The sequence below is a fragment of the Artibeus jamaicensis genome, unplaced genomic scaffold (assembly GCF_021234435.1).
Source record: "Artibeus jamaicensis isolate MK-2021 breed Jamaican fruit bat unplaced genomic scaffold, CSHL_Jam_final contig_465, whole genome shotgun sequence".
In the NCBI taxonomy this organism is placed as follows: Eukaryota; Metazoa; Chordata; class Mammalia; order Chiroptera; family Phyllostomidae; genus Artibeus; species Artibeus jamaicensis.
The window spans coordinates 11851624-11870462 of NW_026521843.1; the positions used below are offsets into that span (position 1 = coordinate 11851624).

At 41.9% G+C, this 18839-nt stretch overlaps 1 long non-coding RNA gene across 1 annotated transcript in view; it reads right to left on the minus strand.

Moving 5' to 3' along the window:
• The window catches only part of LOC119047929 (uncharacterized), a 94308-nt gene extending 75681 nt beyond the window's left edge, over positions 1-18627 (minus strand). Inside the window, exon 1 of the long non-coding RNA XR_005082219.2 lies at positions 18457-18627. This is a non-coding gene — a long non-coding RNA (uncharacterized LOC119047929). The remainder of the gene's footprint in view (positions 1-18456) is intronic.
• Between the last annotated feature and the right edge of the window lie 212 nt (positions 18628-18839).

The following is an 18839-nucleotide window of genomic DNA, read 5'->3' on the forward strand; positions in this document are numbered from 1 at the left end:
GTCATCCTGTGCATGAAAAGGTAGCAGGTTCCATTCCTAGTCAAGCACATACCTAAATTACAGGTTCAGCCCCTGGTCAGGGCTTGGACAGCAGGCAACAGATCGATGTTTGTCTCCCTCTCTCTAAAATCAATAAAGATATTCTTAAGTAATGATTAAAGAATATGCATTCAACAAGGCTGTGGGAAGCTCTCAAGCCGAACATCACCTGGAACAGTCCCACGTCTGCCGGAATGGGACTGCCTCAGCACCTCGGAGCTCCGTAGCACATGCTTCGGCCTTGCTAGGAACAGCCCACAGGAAGTACAACCTCAGTGTGGTGGGTCCCACAAAGACCTTGGAAAGAACTTCCAAAAGCTGTCCAAAGCATGTGAATGCTCCCTGCTGTTAATACAGGAAATGGGTGGGGAAAAAAGCAGACGCTTTCACTGCTGGTTGGTTGACAGCTGCTGCAATCAGCAGGAAACAGATCTCCCTTCTCTCATCATGTCATTCGTGCCTGCGGACCCACTGCCATTGAAAGGCCTTCTGTACACTGGCCATGCCTGCCCTCTGGGGCAATGACACCTGTCAAAACAATACTCAACATACATAGGTTGCCTTGTTCCTAACTGCATGAACCAGAGAAAAATATGCCTGCTCCACTAAAACAGGTCAATGTTAATATACAGGCCGGTAGATGTACTTCTCAGCACTGGATCAGCAGCAGGTGCCTGCTAGTAGTGTGTGCTATTAAGGGCATCAGAGCTATGAATTTCTTGACCGTTGCCCATTAGGAAGAGCCGCAGAAGCACTAGCAACTGTAACCAGTGCAGTGAGGAGGGTGCCTAAATTTTGTCCCTGCTCAGATGGAAACCTAGGCTCGGTGATGGGTCTTTCAAAGCAGACCAGGTTCTCAATGGACCATTTAATCTGCACAGAGGATCCGTGAACCCAGATTAGCAGACAGTAAACTAGCCAGAACACGAGCAATCTTGCACAACTTCTTCAGAAGCAATTTCTCATACACTACAGCAAACCTCCTAGAGATCCACAGACAAAATGTTTCACTGGGTAAACTGAGGCAAGAGAGTAAAAGCAAAATCAAACACAATTCTCCCAATACCCACTCCCTTTCGTGTGTACGCTGCTGAACCTCATCGCTGCCTCCTTCTGCAGAGCTGTCGCTATCTAGACGTGGCCTGCAATGATTGCTGAAGGCCTCATAGTTCCTTCTTTCTGGTAATGAACTCTGCCCCTTGGCCACTCAAAGGCCTCAGAAACAGCACTCCACCGCTGAAGGCTCCGTGCTTCCCTAGCTGTGCCTCTGCTCCCTGCAGCTGCATGTTGCAAAGGCGAAGCATGAGGCAGCAGGCACCTGCCCACACAGATCAGTCCAGGGTTCTGTCCAGCTCCTGCACAGGCCAGGTGCAAAAACCAATTTTGAAACCTCCAGAAATATTTATCAAGGGTACACCTGGCAGGCACTTTAACAAAGCATTCTGACCTGCAGAGCTGACAGCATGCTATTTTTAAGATTCTTTCCTCATTTATTTAATTCCTTCATTTATTCAGTATGTACTTATTGAGGTCCTGTTCTGTGCAAACCCTCTACTAGGCCCCTGGAATACAAAGACAAACAAGGGCCTATTGAAATGGTTCAAGGTAGCATTTTGGTCCCGGAGTAAGGTCACAGAAGCTGAAGGGAAGGGATAAGGGAGGATTAGGAAGATATTTAAGAAGACTAAGATGCAGCCACCTTCGAGCACCTGCCACATGACACATGTATACCATTCACTAGTAGACTAGTCCAAGGTCCAGATACTTCTCTCACCTGGACTATTTCTACACCTGGCATCACATACCCAACTGTAATCCGGAATAAGGAGTGAAATGCAAGACTGGCCAGAGGTGAGGATAAAGAAATTGCCAGTGATCAGATACCATAAATGAGATTAGTTTTGCTCTGAAGACCATGGGAAGCCAGAGACTTAAGCAAATTCACTATGGAAAGGTCACTGTGTCATATGGGCAGAAGGTGGATTGCAGTTGGGCAAGACAGGAGGCAGACAGCCCAGTTAGAAAACTGGTACAATAATCCAAGTCAAGCATCCTGGTAGCCTCCATTAGGAAAGTGACAGTGGACTGAAAAGGTATTAAGAGGGTGACATTGTAGGGTCTGGTGGACAATTGAAAGTAACAGGCAAGAGAGAGGAAGGGATCATGATGCCTACATTTGGGGCACTATGTGGATAATGGTGTCATTCTCTGAGCTCAGGACCATGGGGAGAGAAGCACACAGGAGGGGAGGAGAAGCAGAGCTCAGGTTTTTTCATGTTCTGCTGTTAAGTGTTCGCTAGACATCCAGGCTTGATGTTTGATAGACATGGGTTGTAGGGATCTGGCACCAGGCGAGGATTCTGAGCTTGAGCGTGGGGTTGAGTGTCCCCAGCACATGCTAGGTAATGAAGCCATGATGGGGTGTGGGGTCCTCCCAACAATTCTAACCCCCAGCAGGTGCACAGCAGCCTCTCTGGATAAGAAGCATCCTCACCTGTGCTTCCAAGCAGGTACCAAGACTGTGTCGTTGAGGGGAGAACTGAGACTAGACTGCGTGCTTGCTAGGCCTCAACACTCCACTCCACTGGGCTCCTGAATCACCTGACCTTTCTACCTTCTATCATTTATTTTACTTTTCGCATCATAAGAAAGTTCTATTGGACTTAAGGGTCAGGCACTCTAATGCTAAGACACCAAAATTACATTTCTGAGAAAACTGTGTGTTACTGAGTGCTGTCCTCCAGGCTGCTCTTCCCCCCTGGGACCCCCAGTTCCTCCTGGCACTTTTCTCCTCTGTTTTGTACCCCAAACCCTGATTTTCCAGCCACTGCCTCCCATTTCCCCCAGCCCGCCAGCTCTCTCTTCTGCCTGCCCCAGTAATTCCCATCATATATCTCTATGACTGATGAATAGGAAGTTAATCAGAGTGCAGTCAGCTGTACCTTCGAATCATGGACTCATTTTGAGTTGTCTTAATTGAACCGTCTCCCTGGGAAAGATGAACTGTAGATAACAATCAGGAGGGCTTTGCAAAGGGTAGAGATGAGTCTTCTAAAATGAATATATGTCAAAGTCAGATGACAAGAACCTTAGGTTCCCCTAAAATCACTCAGTCAGCCAGTCATCACTCAACACATCTTTACCATGCTGCCCACACCAAGACAGGGCCTCCAGGAATTCAGGTGTGTGGCTGTCTTGCCCTCAAGGCATTGCCATTGCCTGGAAAAAACTTGAAGACTATTCAGGGAAGGATGGATTTGGAAGTCAACTTCGAGAAGCCAAAGAAAGAGATAATGGGCTGAGAAAGTGGCCCAGGTGCGAAAACCCTCTCAATGTGAGCTAAGCTTCACCTTCTAGAAAGAACCAAAGAAAACTGCAGGAGACACTAGTACAGTAGCGTTTTTCCAAGCTATTGCTCTTCCTTTGCCAGAGAGAACTGCCAGCTCCATTTCCACTCTCCTTTGCAGTTGGGTACATAAGTGAGTTGTTTTTACTCTTCACTGGTGCCCGTATATTCAGGCCACCAACATGCTCCCCACCAAGGGCACCACCAGAAAGGGAATGACTCATTCAGAGAGGGCTTCCAGAAGTAGTGCCTTCCTCTCATGGGAGGAAACTGTGTCCGTGCAAAGCCAAGCTCTGATCCACAAATTACATTCCCCAGCTATTTTTAGGAGCATATGTGCCCATTCCACCTCCCAGATGAAGGAAAGTTAAAACCCAGAGTCTGCAGGTATTAGAAGCAGGGCACTTCTTAGCCTCTTGAAGTCTTTCTCGGACCTCTCTGATCATTCAAAATCAAAAGAACAAAGACCAAATTCAACTTCATCAAAGTTCCAGCCAGTATCTGCATTCAGGAAGAATAATTGCAATGGCAATCAGGTTCTGTTTATCCTTCTACAGTGAGGAAAAATCATTGGTTACCTTCCATAAGTCTATGTATCACCATTCGAGATATCAGTCCCAGAGAATACTAATTCAGCTTGGGCTCCTGCAATGAGATGCAACCCAACTGATACTCAAACATGCATAAACATCGTCATTTGCTAATAGTGGCTAATGGCTCTAATCACAGAATAAAACAAATCAATGATTAACCTTAGCAATAGAACTGCAACTTGGATTCAAAAGCAATGAATTCACTAATGGTTCTTGCTGCTGTTAGTACATATACATCATGGTAAATATGCAAAAACATGCCCATTTCCAAGTAGCTAATCTATTTATAAATTATCAAATTATGACTTCAATTTCAACGTGAAAGAGGGCAATAAACAATGCATGCACTATGTTATCTCTAATTTATTAAGAAAACTGTAAGCTTAAATGTGAAACCACTTATTTACCACCTGTATCCCCATTACATTTTGAGTCTGTGCCAGGAGCAGGCAGCAGAGGGCAGTGAGCATGAGTGAGCCCTCTGGGTTAAGGGCCCGGGTCCCAGCAGAGCAGGCACCTGCGACAATGTGATAACAGCACTAACAGAGAGCAGCTTTAATGCCGGGGCTCCACACAGACAGATGCACATGAGTGGCCTGGCAAAGCCTGAAAACAATAGTGATATGATTAAAGAGTTGACAGTTGAGTTAAGCCTTGAAGGATGAGAAGAGGTTGCCAGATAGGCAAAAAGTAAAACGCCAAAAAATAAAAAATAATTTCAAAATGGAACACAATGTCTCTAAGACACTGCAAGTATATCCATGTGGCTACAGAATCAGAGACAGGTAAGGGCACAATAGGTGTTAGGACTGAACATTCAGAGTGGGCCTGATCACAGAGGTCCTTGGGGGAGGTCCTTGAATGCTTGAGATTCAAGTTGCAATTTTTCTCTGTTAGGCAACAGAAGCCACAAAAAACAAAAAACTAACCTATTACTAATTAGAAATAAGATATGCAAGCATTGAGAATTTCTTTCAAATGCCTTTTATAGCCAGTAGAGATGGGTTTTATTTGAGGAAATGTACATTTATCTTGTTTGTCTCAAATCTAGGCGATTACCCTGAAGACTCGAGTGACTGAATAATTCTCAGGATCTGGGAAGTGCTGAGCAGGACAAGCCTTCTGATAAACGCGGAGATTTCTGCCCAAAGGCTCGCCTGTACATGGATCATCTTCAGTTTTATTTACATGTGATTTGTTTTGTGATTTTTTAATGTACATTTGAATAAGTCGAGTTCTTTTGAGATAATCTGGTAGGTGCTCTTTTTTATAAAGGGTAATATGGCAGATATCTTTGGTTACCTCTGCAGAAGCCCCTTCTCTTCTTACCCACCAGGAGAGTGTTGATTTTGTTCCAGTGGCCACTCCTCCTCCTCCTCCTGACAGGGGTAAATTCTGATTGGTCAAAGCCACATAGGTAGGTGGTGTCTCCCTTGCCAGGAATTGGTTTAGGCACAAGTATGTGACCAAACTGTGGCCAGTGATATGTAAGAGGATATGTCCTGGGGTTTCTGGGTAGAGTTTTTCTTTCTGATAAAAAGAAGTATCCTGTACCTTATTCTGTCTAAGAATTATTAGAAGCACAGCAGCAAGAGTAAGGGAAATGCCCCGAAGACAATGCCAGTTCTTAAAGACAGAAAAGCAAAAAGAGGGAAAGAGCTTGAGTCTCCCCTTATGCAGCTGAATTACTGGTATAACCAACTTGAATACCCTGTATTCTCAGACTTCTCCTCTGAGATAAGAAACTTCCTTAAGCAGTGGCCCAGCACTTTCTTGCTGGTACAGACGGCCTGTGGGGGCCTGACTCAACTGTGCCTGTCAACACCACCAACTTGGTCCTCACAGCCAGCATTTATTCTGACAGGACAAAGCCTGTGCTATTAAAATAATCCCATCACTCCTGTTCTAGGGGACCTACCAAACATCAAAGGCAAAGGTAGAAATTTTAAATCAGCAAGAGAAAAGGGGTTTATCACATATAAGAAAATGCCATGAAGATTATGGGTACATTTCTCAGTAGAAACCTTGCAAGCCAGAGGAAAGTGAGGATGCTATATTAGAAATATTGTTTTAAAGCTATCAGCGAAGAAAACTATACCATGCTAAACTGACTTTGAGGAATTAAGGAGAGATACACTTTTCCAAACAAATAAAATTAGAGGAATTTTATCACCACTCAACCTGCCTTACGAGAAAGGCCCTATATGACAAACCCACAGCCAACATCAATAATGAACTATCAGAAAGGGAAGCTAAGAACACAATTCCATTTACAATTGCATCAAAAAATAAAATAAAATTCCTAGGAATAAATTCAACCAAGGATGTAAAATCCTTGTACTCAGAAAATTATAAGACAGAGAAGAAAGAAATGGAAGAAGATACAAACAAGTGGAAGCACATACCATGTTTATGGACAGGAAGAATTAACATCATTAAAATGTCCATACTATCCAAAACAATCTACAGATTCCATGAAATTCCTATGAAAATACCAATGGCATATTTCACATATCACAGAACTAGAACAAATATTCAAAAAAATTATCCCTGGCTGGTGTAGCTCAGTGGATTGAGCATGAGCCTATGAACCAAAAGATCGCTGTTCGATTCCCCATCAGGGCACATGCCTGGGTTGCAGGCCAGTTCCCAGAAGGGGATGCACCAGAAGCAACCATACATTGATATTTCTCTCCTTCTCTCTTTCCCTTCCCTTCTAAAGATAAATAAATTAAATTTAAAAAAATTATATGAAACCACAAAAGACCCCAAATAGCTGCAGCATCTTGAGAAAGAATAGCAATGTTAGAGGAATCACACTACCTGATATCAAACTATACTATAAGCCTATAGTAATCAAAACATCATGGTACTGGCATAAAACAGACATACAGATCAATGGAACAGAATAGAGTCCAGAAATAAACCCATATCCTTATGATCAATTAATATTTGAAAAAGGAGGCAAAAACATAGGAGGTAAAGATAATCTACTCAATAAATGGTGTTGAGAAAAATGAACAGACACATGCAAAAAAAATAAAACTAGACTACCCACTTATACCAGACACAAGAAAAAAACTCAAAATGGATGAAAGACTTAAATGTAAGACTTGAAACCATAAAAATCCTAGAAGAAAACATAGGTAATAAAATCTCTTCAGGCTGAAATGAAAGGATACTGATTAACAACATAAAAATATATAAACGTGAAAAAGTCATCAGTAAAGATAAATATGTAATTTAAGACACATTCTCTAATATTGTAATGGTGTTAGTTTACAAGTTAAATAGCAAACGTATTCAAAGAAAATGTAACTAAGTAGTTATTGAATACCCAATATTAAAAAAAGATGTAAATTGTAACATTAATAACCTAAAATCTGAGGAGGGGAGAAGCTATCAAATTTGTTGTTATCAGCTTAAAAATAGGATATTATAACCGTAAGATAAATTAATCCCCCCATCCATGGTTTCACCACCTGTTGTCAACTGTGGTTCAAAAATAATAAATGGAGAATTTCAGAACTAAAAAATGCATAAGTTTCCAGTTGTGCACCACTCTGAGTAGCATGATGTGAACTCATACATCCCACTCCATCCCACTGTAGATGTGAATCCTCCCTTTGTCCACTGTATCCATGCTGTCCACACTACTGGCCCACTAGCCATTTCATTGCCATCTCATTTATCAGATCCACTGTCACGGTATCACAGTATTTGTGTTCAAGTAACCCTTATTTTATTTAATAATGGCCCCAAATCACAAAGTAGTAATGCTTACAATTCAGATATGCCAAGGAGAAGCTGTTAAGTGCTTCCTTTAAGTAAAAAGGTGAAAAGTTCCCAACTGAAGGAGAAAAAATAATATGCCAAGGTTTCTAAGACCTATGGTAAGAAAATATCTTCTATCCATGATATTGTAAAGGGAAAAAAATCAGGCTAGCGTTGTCCTCATACCTCAACTTGCAAATGTTATGGCCACAGTGTGTGATAAATGTATAGTTAAGATGAAAGGAGGGTTAAATTTGTGGGTGGCAGACATGACCAGAAGCACGTGTTCCAGCTGACGGCACTGTATTGCACCAGAAAGCACTGAACCTACACAGAGACTTCAGCAAAGAATCCCCTGCAACAAGGGGCACCAAGCTACTTATTGCAAGTAAAGGATGTTTACATAGATCCAGTAGGAAGTTTGGACTGGAAAGTATAAAACCTACTGCAGAGGCTGCATATGCTGATGAACCTGCTGCCACATTTCCAAAAGTGTTAAAGAAGCTGATCAGAGCTCATTACTGTCCTTGGTTTCGTGTACCCTCTAGGGGTCTTGAAACACACCCATGAATAAAGGGAAACTACTATAGTTTATTAAGCCTCATGGTAACCACAAAGGAAAACCCTGCAAAAGATGCATTGAAAAATGAGATAAATGATTCAAAGCCCACTGCCACTGAGAGTCAGCAAGTCACCAAGGAAGAGGGCAAGAGCTGATGACAGGAACAAAAGAACAACAAAACCGTGAGAAACGATGAACAAAATGCCAATAGTAAGTCCTTAGTTAACAATAATTATTTTAAATACAAATGAATTAAATTCTCTAATAAAAAAAATAGAATGTCAAATAGGTTTTTAAAAAAGATACAATGAGCCCTGTCTAGTGTGGCTCAGTGGATTGAGTGCCAGCCTGTGAATCAAAGGGTTGCTGGTTCAATTCCCAGTCAGGGCACATGCCTGAGTTGTGGGCCAGGACCCCAGTAGGGAGCACATGAAAGGCAACCACACACTGACGGTTCTCTCCCCCTCTCTCCCTCCCTCCCCCTCTATCTAAAAATAAATAAATAAAATCTTTTAAAAATATTTTTTAAAAGATACAATGATATGCTGGCTATAACAGACTCAATTTAGCTTTAAGGACACACATAGGCTAAAAGTGAGGGATGCAAAAAGATATTACAAGCAACTAATGACAAAAAAGGAGTGGTGGCTATATTTATGTCAAAAAATAGACTTTAAGTTAAAAATGGTCATAAAAGAAAAAAAGGTAATTGTATAATGGTAAAGGGGTAAACTCATCAAGAAATTACAAAGACTGTAAATATATATGTACCTAACATCAGAACACAAATATTTAAAGCAAATACTAACAGAATTAAAAGGAAAAATAAACAGTAACACAATAATAGTAGGGGACTTTAATAACCCCCACCCAACAATAGACAGAACACCAATAAGGAAACAGAGAATTTGAACAACACTGCAGATCATAGAACCTTAACAGGCATACACAGAACGTTCTATTCAATGGCAGCAGAATACACATTCCTCTCAAGTGCACACAGAATATTATGCAGGGTGGATCATATGTTTTAAGCCATGAAAAGGATCAACCAATTGAAGATGTAAATTATGTTGAATATTTTTTCCAACCACAATGACATAAAACTGTAAATAAATGACAGGAGGAAAATTTAAAAATTCACAATACATAGATAATAAACAACACACTCTAAAAAACCAATGCATAAAAGATGAACTCAAAAGGGAAATCAAAAAATATTCTGAGACAAACAAAAAGGGAAACATAACACACCAAAACATATGAGGGGGAGCAATAGCAGTTCTAAGATGAAAGTATGTAGCTATAAATGCCTACATTAAGAAAAAAATAATTACCTCAAATAAACAACCTAACATCACACCTCAAGGAACTGGAAAAACAAGCAAAACCAAAATTACCAGAAAGAAATAATAAAAATTAGAAAAGAAATAAGTCAAATACAGAACAGAAAAGAGCAATAAAACTAAGAGTTGATTTTTTTGAAAAAATAAACAAACTCAGCAAACTTTAGATAGACTAAGAAAGAGAAAGGGGACTCAAATAAATGAAATTATAAATGAAAGATGAGACATTACAACTGATACCACAGAAATACAAAGGATCATAGAGAATACTCGGACAGTTATACCCCAAAAAGTTGGACAACCTAGGAAAAATGGACAAATTTCTTGAAACAGAAAACTTACCAAGACTGAATCATGAAAAACTATAAAATCTGAACAGACTAATAATGTGTACAGAGATTGAATCAGTAATCAAAAGTCTCCCAAGAAAGAAAAGTCTAAGACCAGATGGTTTCACTGGTGAATTCCATGAAATAGTTAAGAAAAAATTAATGCTGATTCTCCTCAAAGTCCTTCAAAAAACTGAAGAGAACACTCCCAAATTCATTTTACAAGGTTAGCATTACCCTGAAAACAAAACCAACAAAGCCAAACAAGGACGTTACAAGAAAACTACAGGCCCATATCCCTGATGAGCAATGAACAGAGATGCAAAAGTTCCCAGAGCACTAGAATGAGGAGACTTTATGGTATTTGGGAAACACAAAGTGTCTTTTCCAATTTGCAAATCTTAGAAAAGGGGGCTGACATTGATCTGCGTTACAGTGATCCCTCTGAGTGTAGAGTTGAGAATGGACTAACTAAGAACAGCTCAGGAGACAGGGAGCCCAGAGTCATAGTTCTAACAGGAGCAATGAGGATGGAGAGGAGGGGACAGCTTAGGGCACACTTAGGAAGTGATGCCAAAGACTTGGTGACTCATTGATTATGTGGAATAAGAAGGGAGACAGATCAGATGAGCCGATGCATATGGTATATATACCAGGTCACCATAACAGACATTTTGTGTTATCATGATGGAAAAAAACCCACTAAAATGACACCTTGACAGAGTGGTACTTCATGTCATAGTGACAGACATCTATCATGATGACACACAAGCATCCCAATCATTGTGTCAGGTACACCATGTCACTGAGAGATGCAGCACCTTTTGCTTTGCCTTTACAGACAACTACCATGGCATGACCATGGCACACATTTATCATACCTTCATGACATACAGAAACAAAGGGTCAATGTGAGCTAGAAAAACAAGCTGTTGTTTGTCAGGCAAACAATATCCTAGCAACTAAAACACACAAAAGTAGCATGACAAATTTACCATGTCATTGTTATAGGTGAGCTTGATAGCTCCCACTCTTAATCAAAGTGATGTTATTATAAATCTAATTGGTGGTTTTCAGCAATGCAGAAGTTTTGCATTTGGCTCTAGCAGTCCTTAGAATAAATGCTGGAAACTCTTTACTCAGATTAGCAGTCCCTGTGGTGATTGGGTGTTTCCATTATCTGATCTCGCTTCTGGAGGTAGCAGCCAGAAGGGAGACTAAGCTCATGCAGAATGACCACCAAGGGTTTTCACTACTGCATTCACTCATGTTGTGTTTGTATCATGTGGTATTTACTATGTTCCAAGCACCATTTGAAGTGCCTTGGCAGTCTAACTTAATCTTTATAACAGTCCTGTGATGCAGAAATAGTCTTCCCATTTAACTGATGAAGAAAATGAGGCACAAGAGGCCATGCAGGACTCATGAGTGGTGACACTGAGATTCAGAAGCAAGTGAGCTGGTCTAAGCTCTTTTGTATACTGGCATTCACGTCCTTCACCTCTGCAAGAGTGATGCCTGTGCATCTGGGAGAATGCTCTCAGTTGTAAGTAACAGAACTCATCTCGAACTGGCTTGAACATTAAAAGGAACTTATTGGCCCCCATAACTGAATGAGGTGTGGCCTTCAGCAAAGCTTGATTCAAAGGCTCAAGGGATATGGTCAGGACCTCAGTTCTAACTCAAATTCTTAGCTAAAGTTACTTGGCATTAGTTGTACCCTTGGCAGGCTCTCCCTAATGGTTACCAGATGACTGTCCATGGTCCCTTAAGGGGAATAATCCTGAGGAGGAAACCAACAACTTTTCACTATATCATCTTATCCCCACCACCCAGACTAATAGCTGGCACAGAACAAATGCTTAGGGAATGTGTGTTATTTGCATGGATTGGTGGAGAGATGGATTAAAAACTCATAACTAGGACAAAAAAAAAAGTAGCACTAGAACACTTTTCAACCTTCACAAGCTCCAGATTATTTACCAAGAGTCACATGGGTCATGGGACCAAAGTGAGGATGGGCTGACTGAGACTTATTTCCCCCTGGAACTCACAAGTTTGCCCTCAGAGTCCCTCCAGTGATTGTAATTAGGTGATTGGTTCAAGTAATCATTCTTGAGTCTTGAACTTGAGAGAGAAAGACTTATTTGCATCTCTTCAGGGTTGTTGTTGTTTTTTTAAGTTATACTAACCATATTTCCTTTGTTAAAGATTTTATTTATTTATTTTTAGAGATGAGAAGGGAGGGAGAGAGAGAGAGAAATATCCATGGGTGGTTGCCTCTCACACAGCCTCCGCTGGGGACCTGACACAAGCATGTGCCCTGACTGGGAACCAAACCAGCAACCCTTTGGTCCACAGCCCTCACTCAACCCACTGAGCTACACTAGCCTGATCTTCAAGATTATTGGTGGGTCCAACCTTCTGGGAGTCATACACAATAATGTAAGACTCCATTGCCCTTGAGCAGCCCTGGTCCCCAGGTACATTCTATGGAAAAATATTGGGTTCCCTCCTCTACTTGAAAATTATCTGCATCTGGTATAAGTGTGTCTTAAATCATTCATTCTAGAACTCTTTAAATATCACTGAGTAAGAAAAACATATTGCTCATTAAAGGAAAATGTTGATTTTCCTCATTTCTAACACGGAGTATGAAAGTTCAGAGCTCACTCCATCCTGGTCCCCTCACCAACATCAGCTCACCAGTACAACTTGAGCCTAGAAACAATTGAAGCCTCCTGCAGCATGGGCATTGTAGTGGCTCTGGTTCCTTCATACCCTCCTCTTTATGCCCCAGCCCCACGAAGTGCTGCCTCTGGGTCCTGTGGTTTCTTTGGAGTTAATTAGCAAACAACACATTTGGACTCAATTGTCAGCATTGGGCCTCAGAACCTCTGATAAGACACCACTTGCTATACTGGCACTTCAGCATTCTGTTCCACCCCAGGTCCATTGGAACTAAGGCCTGGTCTGTGTTGACACCTAATCCCTGCCTGTCAAGAGGGAATCCCTGCATGTCAAGAGAAGCCAGCAAGTGAGGGTGGAAGATTTTTAGAATCATGGAAAGCCTTTAAAGAGTGTATTGTGAAATACCCAACAGTATAACTGAGAAATATAAGAGGGGAAAGGGAAAATAACAGGCCCGGAGCCACACTGGGATAAAAACCAGAACCAGAACTCAAACCTTCCAATCCCCAGGCCAGTACTTTGTTAAAACACTGTATTGTCTTTGCAAACCCAGTCTTGCAAAATGGACATCACATTCCTTATTCTGATACCTCTCAAGGATCCCATGTGTATCTAGATGTATGTGTGCACATGTGATAAAAGGAGAACCCTGGACAACCTTAAAAGGACATTCATAGGGACGTAACACAACATTTCTCCAGCTGGCAATTTCCCACCTACTGAGAGACATCATTCATGGGAAGAACTGAAAATATGAGGGCACACTACTGTGCACAGGGGCACAATGCCACCTGCACTTAAAAACCAAAGGAATTTAACACTCAACATGCAGATGGCTGAAGTCCTGCAGACTGTACCTCCCAGTCCCCAGTACTCCAGTGGTCAGGTGAGCATGGACCAGTGGTTAATGGCTGGAGACTAAGGTAAAAATCTGCCATGCCCTTTCCTCCAGTGTCTCTGCATTTATTTAAAAACCAATTCATTAAATTTAAAAGCCCAAGACACTTGTAATTACACTAAAAATCAAAGTCACTTAGAAAACCAGAAAATGGAGATGGCTGGAATCTGGTTTAGAGAAAGATGCAAGGGTACAAAGTGGTGACTAAAGCTAAGGTGGTTGCCGGTTTTCCCTGACCATCCCTGCCAGGTGTGGTTGAAAATAGAGAGGCAAGGCTTTCTAGAACCAGACTAACTTCCAGGGGCCATCTGCCCACCATGCTGTGGGAGGGACAAATGACTGGGGCTGATTGGACAGTGGCAGCCAGCCACAGCTCACACCCCCAGGAATGTACCTCTCCCTGAACAGGCATTCACAGAGAACTGCGTGTACTTCTTCTCTTCCAATTGATCACAAGATCCTTAGGGCCAGGGACAGAAAAGATTCCTCTCTCTGCCCACCTCAAGCCCTACAGAAGCTTTGTTCAGGGCTCAGGACACTCAGCTACTGTGTTTGCTTCATTCCCAGCCATACCTCCTTCTTCCTGTGAACCTAGAGACATTGCTTGTGATCTTAGTCCTGGCAAAATATTCCTTTGTTGTGGATATGTATACCTTATTTCATTTTAAGTCAAAAGATAAACTATATATTCCTGTTACTCACTTACTACCTACTGAAGTGCTAGGACATACAATACCCAAGCAAATGACTGAAAGAACAGATTTTGTCTATGTTGAGGCTCCACTTTACATGCAGTAGTCTTATCAGACCACCACCCTTGAGGTCTTTCATAAAATACGCATCCAATGAATGTCTGTATGTGGAAATGTTCGATCAGCCCTTCCTTCCAGGAAGCCTCAGACTGATCACTATGGTCTTTTGTTCAGTGGCAGACAGTCTGCCTATGAAAATCCAAGACTAGAGTGAGCAAAGCCAGCCAGAAGCCCCTTGTCTGTAGGAGTCACAGTTTGTCTTTCCAAATGCAAGGGAATAAGTGATATCTGGCCAATTCTAAAGTAGCACTACTTTAGAATTGTAAGGTCTATTGTAAGGTCAGAAATCAGCAAAGCCAAATTTCCAAACAAAGATGGAATGCATTCAAAGAAGCAATGCTTAAAGTCTTCCAGGGCAAAAATAGCTGAAGAATGATGTTTGAGGAAAACTCAGATTTAAATCAGCAAGTGACAGTTCAACAAGATGAGCTGTGCACCGGGCAGTGGGACAAGTGATGAGCTCATCCTCCAGCCACCCACAATCTGACCCAACCTGCAGCAACAGGAGAGGTGGAGGCTCTGAATGGCTTTTTACAAAGTGGAGGGAAATGGATGTGACTCAGCTGACCCCCAGGTCAAGAGCAAAGGTTTACTTGGCCATCTAGAGCAGCTGGTTCTGAACAAAACTCGATTTTGAGATGGGGGTGACAGGGAAAGAGGCCAACAAGGAAGGGTAGAAATGCAATTTGTAAAATCTTTGAGTTGTGATAAAAATCCAATACAGTTGGGCTGAATGAGGGCTTGAAATTGCATCAGTTCTGTGAACCATCCTTAGCATGCAGGAGAAGGGGGGTGGGTTTTATCCTCTCAAAAAGTCAACAGTAAAAGAACTGTCCCATGGTCAGGGCAGAGCCATGCTGACATTTCTGCCTGAGATGCATTCCTTTCCCAGGGCCAGGATTTTAAAGAATGTGCTTTTCAGCCTCTCCCACAAGCTCACTCAAGCAAAGCCGAGGCAGAAGAGGCTGCGTGTTCAGTGAGATGTGCTTTTCTCATTACCCTTAGCTGCCTTTCAGTGCTTCTTCACCCACTCCTCCCTCCTGGCACCTTTCCCAGAAAGAGGGGACTTGGCTGGAGGGCTGTCGAGGGGAACTCAACTTTGGAAGGAAGATGAAAGGGAATGTTTTCAGGCCTAGCTCTTCTGAGGACTCACCGTTCATCATCAGGTTCACGATGAGTGTGGAAGTCAAGGGCAAATCACTGTCTGCCTCAGAAATCCATAGATCTGCCCTCTGATGTGTGGAAGGCTCAAGTCTGAATGTAGTTTAAGGTGTCCTGGTACGTGTCTGTTCATTCAATTGTCCATTCATTTAACAAATATTTCTTGAAAACCTTCTCTTGACCCAAATGCACACAAGAGAAATAGTGTCAGTCCTGAAGCCACCTCTCAAACAATCACACAGTGACAAAGCCACCACCTGTAGTGTTTGTCTGGTCATGGGCTGCAGTGCTTTGCTAAGTCCTGCCACAGTCTCTAGCTGGAGTAAAAGAAGGGGCCTGACCATCTGGAAGACTAGAGATGACCACATCCACATTTTAGTGTTCTTGGCCCATCAAGCAATGCATATAAATTGAATAATGCCTGTAGGTCTATAAGTCAGAATATATTTCGGGTTAAACTGGAAATATGGGTTTGGTACATGAGATTTCACTTTGCAGACAGGTTTGACAAGATGTTTCAATCCAGAATAGTGGTGATCACAAAGCCAAAGTCATTTCAAACCTTCTGGACACAATAGAATCTTCAGAACAAGTAAAATGGTTAACATTTATTTTATTTGCTCAGTTAAAGCTGAACTTTTTTATTATAACCCTAGGGGTTCTTTTTTTCTTTGAGCTTTACAGTATACAGCCACTGAGATGAAAAAAAAAAACTCCAGGTAATTTGATAAATGATTTCTGCATTGGTACCAAAATTACTTAGAAAATTAAAGTCTAAGAACGCATTGCGATTAGGTAGAATATCTTAGAAGTTCTTATTCTACTTGGAAGAACTCACTAAAGACAGTGTCTAAATATATATATGCATTTTTCCAGTCTCTAAATTATTTAATGAACATTAGAAAACATTATAGTGTGATAACAGTTAATAGCAATACAGTAGTCATTCCCACACGAAGTTCTATGCCTTTTGAGATGGACATGTTTGCTTTGATCTTGGTTAGGAGAATTTTGGATACCGAAAGGTACAAACCATGCTTATGAACACGTGCATTCACTTACTATAATAAATACCAAGTTTTCATAAGAACCCAAAGAGCAGAAATTCATGGTATTGGAAAGCCATGCCCGATGACTTCAGACAATCCCCCACCCAAATCAGGCATCAGCTGTGTTTCCCAAACCATGACGTAGGGATATTAATAGGCGTGAGACAGTAACAGGTGCTCTGCCACAGAAAGGCTCAGTGGTCAACTGAGTTTGGAAAAATGGTATACTAAGCCAAACCAAATAAGCTGGCGTTTTGTTCATTGTTTGCTTATTCATTTGTTTGTTTTTATTGCTGACCTTGGGGTGTTTTAATATGCTAATGCATACCGTGAATTCTAAGGTGGGAATGGAGTACGTTACGTTCTGTTTTCTAAACTTAGTTGACCACAGAACCCTCTTGCTAGGGGGTACCAGTCTCCTGTGAGAAATACTTCTACAGAGGACAATTAATTCTGTCTTGGTTGCAAATATTTTAAGAATCATCTCGGCCCTTCAGAATTTTCATTGACACTCCCCCACATGAAGATAATCCCTTCTTTGTGCACCCACAGTAGTCTGAGTATAACACACTGAATTCCAAATACTCTTCCCTTTTACATATGCCCTGTGTGTTTACACATCTAAAGTTACATACGTGGATATGTGCAGATCTGTATCTCCTACAAACTGGGATCCTCGAGGTGCAAATGATACATATTCATCTCCGTGTCCTCAGTGCCTGGTCCATAGTCACCCTATTAATCTTGGTGGAATCTTCCAATGAATAAATGTTACTTTTAAAAGATACTCTGCTTTACTGAAGTTTCATGCGTTTCAGGTTTTCTGCCTTGGGTAACCTCATCTGGAACATGGTCAATACTGACCGGTTTGTTTTGCCCCATTAATTGTTTTCTACACTCCAACATACTGACAGGATTCCACATGGGTGCTCTGAAATTGTCTTTGTCACGTTCAGGGCAGTCACACAATCTCCCTCCTGACAGTCCTCAGGGTCTTCCATGAACTGGCACCAGCCCCACCTCATGCTCTGAATTTACTGCTTCCTTTCATGCAGCCTACACTAAGCCAAACAGCTCCACCCCCCCTCCTAAACCTGGCTGACATTTCCCTGACCCTGAGCATTTCCTGCCCTCATCTCTCCATCCTCAGTCTTTTGACAAACATTTACCCAAAGGCTGCAAAGGCCTGGGCATTGCATTACACACTGGGTTACAAAGACGAATGGCAATGGCTGCTGCTCTCAAAGAGGTCACAGCAGTCACACAAACAGAGGCATGCCACACAGCCTGGAGCATGCTGTGACAGAGCTCAATACAAGGTACTGTGTAAGCACAGCAAGGTTTGGGGTAAGACTTCCTGAAGCAGAAGCTTCTGAAGCTCAACTGTTCCTTGAACCGCATATTACTAGTAGGTGCAGTTACTAGTCCTCAACGTCAAGAATCTGTGCTGCACCCTTTCTCTTCTACTTCTCATTTTCGTGGAATGAACCTACCAGGCTTGGCCACTGGGGATATCAGCCATCCTCATTCAAGCACTGAATTTGATGGCTTCCTCCTAAGACTGCTCTACAGATCACGGCTATCTGAGATTAGGGACAAAGTGAGCAGGAAGTGGGAGTCCCCTCATCAAGGCAGCCCTCACAGAGTTGCTGGGGCATCTCACAACTGTTAGCAAACAAGGCGGAGGCTATAGCTTCGTCACTGCCCACACCTGAGCTTACTTGATTGTCCTTCTGGTGGCAAGGTTACACTACTGTTAGCCTTGGTCTTTCAGTCAACAAACCATTTAACAACCACTTGGGGGGAAAAATAGATATATATAGAGAGAGAGATGTGTCTTATCTCCTGGTTCTTACCTTCTGGAAAGATTAAGAAAGCATCAGCTCTAGAACTTGTAAGTGGGTGTCCAGGGCAGGGAAGACTGCACAGGTCGACGGTGTAGTGTGCTCTGGGAACAAAGGCGCATGATCACTGCCCCTGACGTCACAGGGGGGACAGCTACACAGAGAACCACAAACAACTCTAAGTCAAGGAATCACTCAGAAGATCTCCTCTTGTGAAGACAGTTTAGGAGTTTTGCAACCAATGTGTTCTGCTTATATTTTCATTTTAATGCATGCACAAGTGTTTACATAAGCCTTAAAGAGTTCTTTCAATATGTGCAAAATTGCAATTCTAAATTACAGAGCATTGTGGTCATAGTTTAATTGGCAGCACTTTTTCCTCAGAGGTACATAAA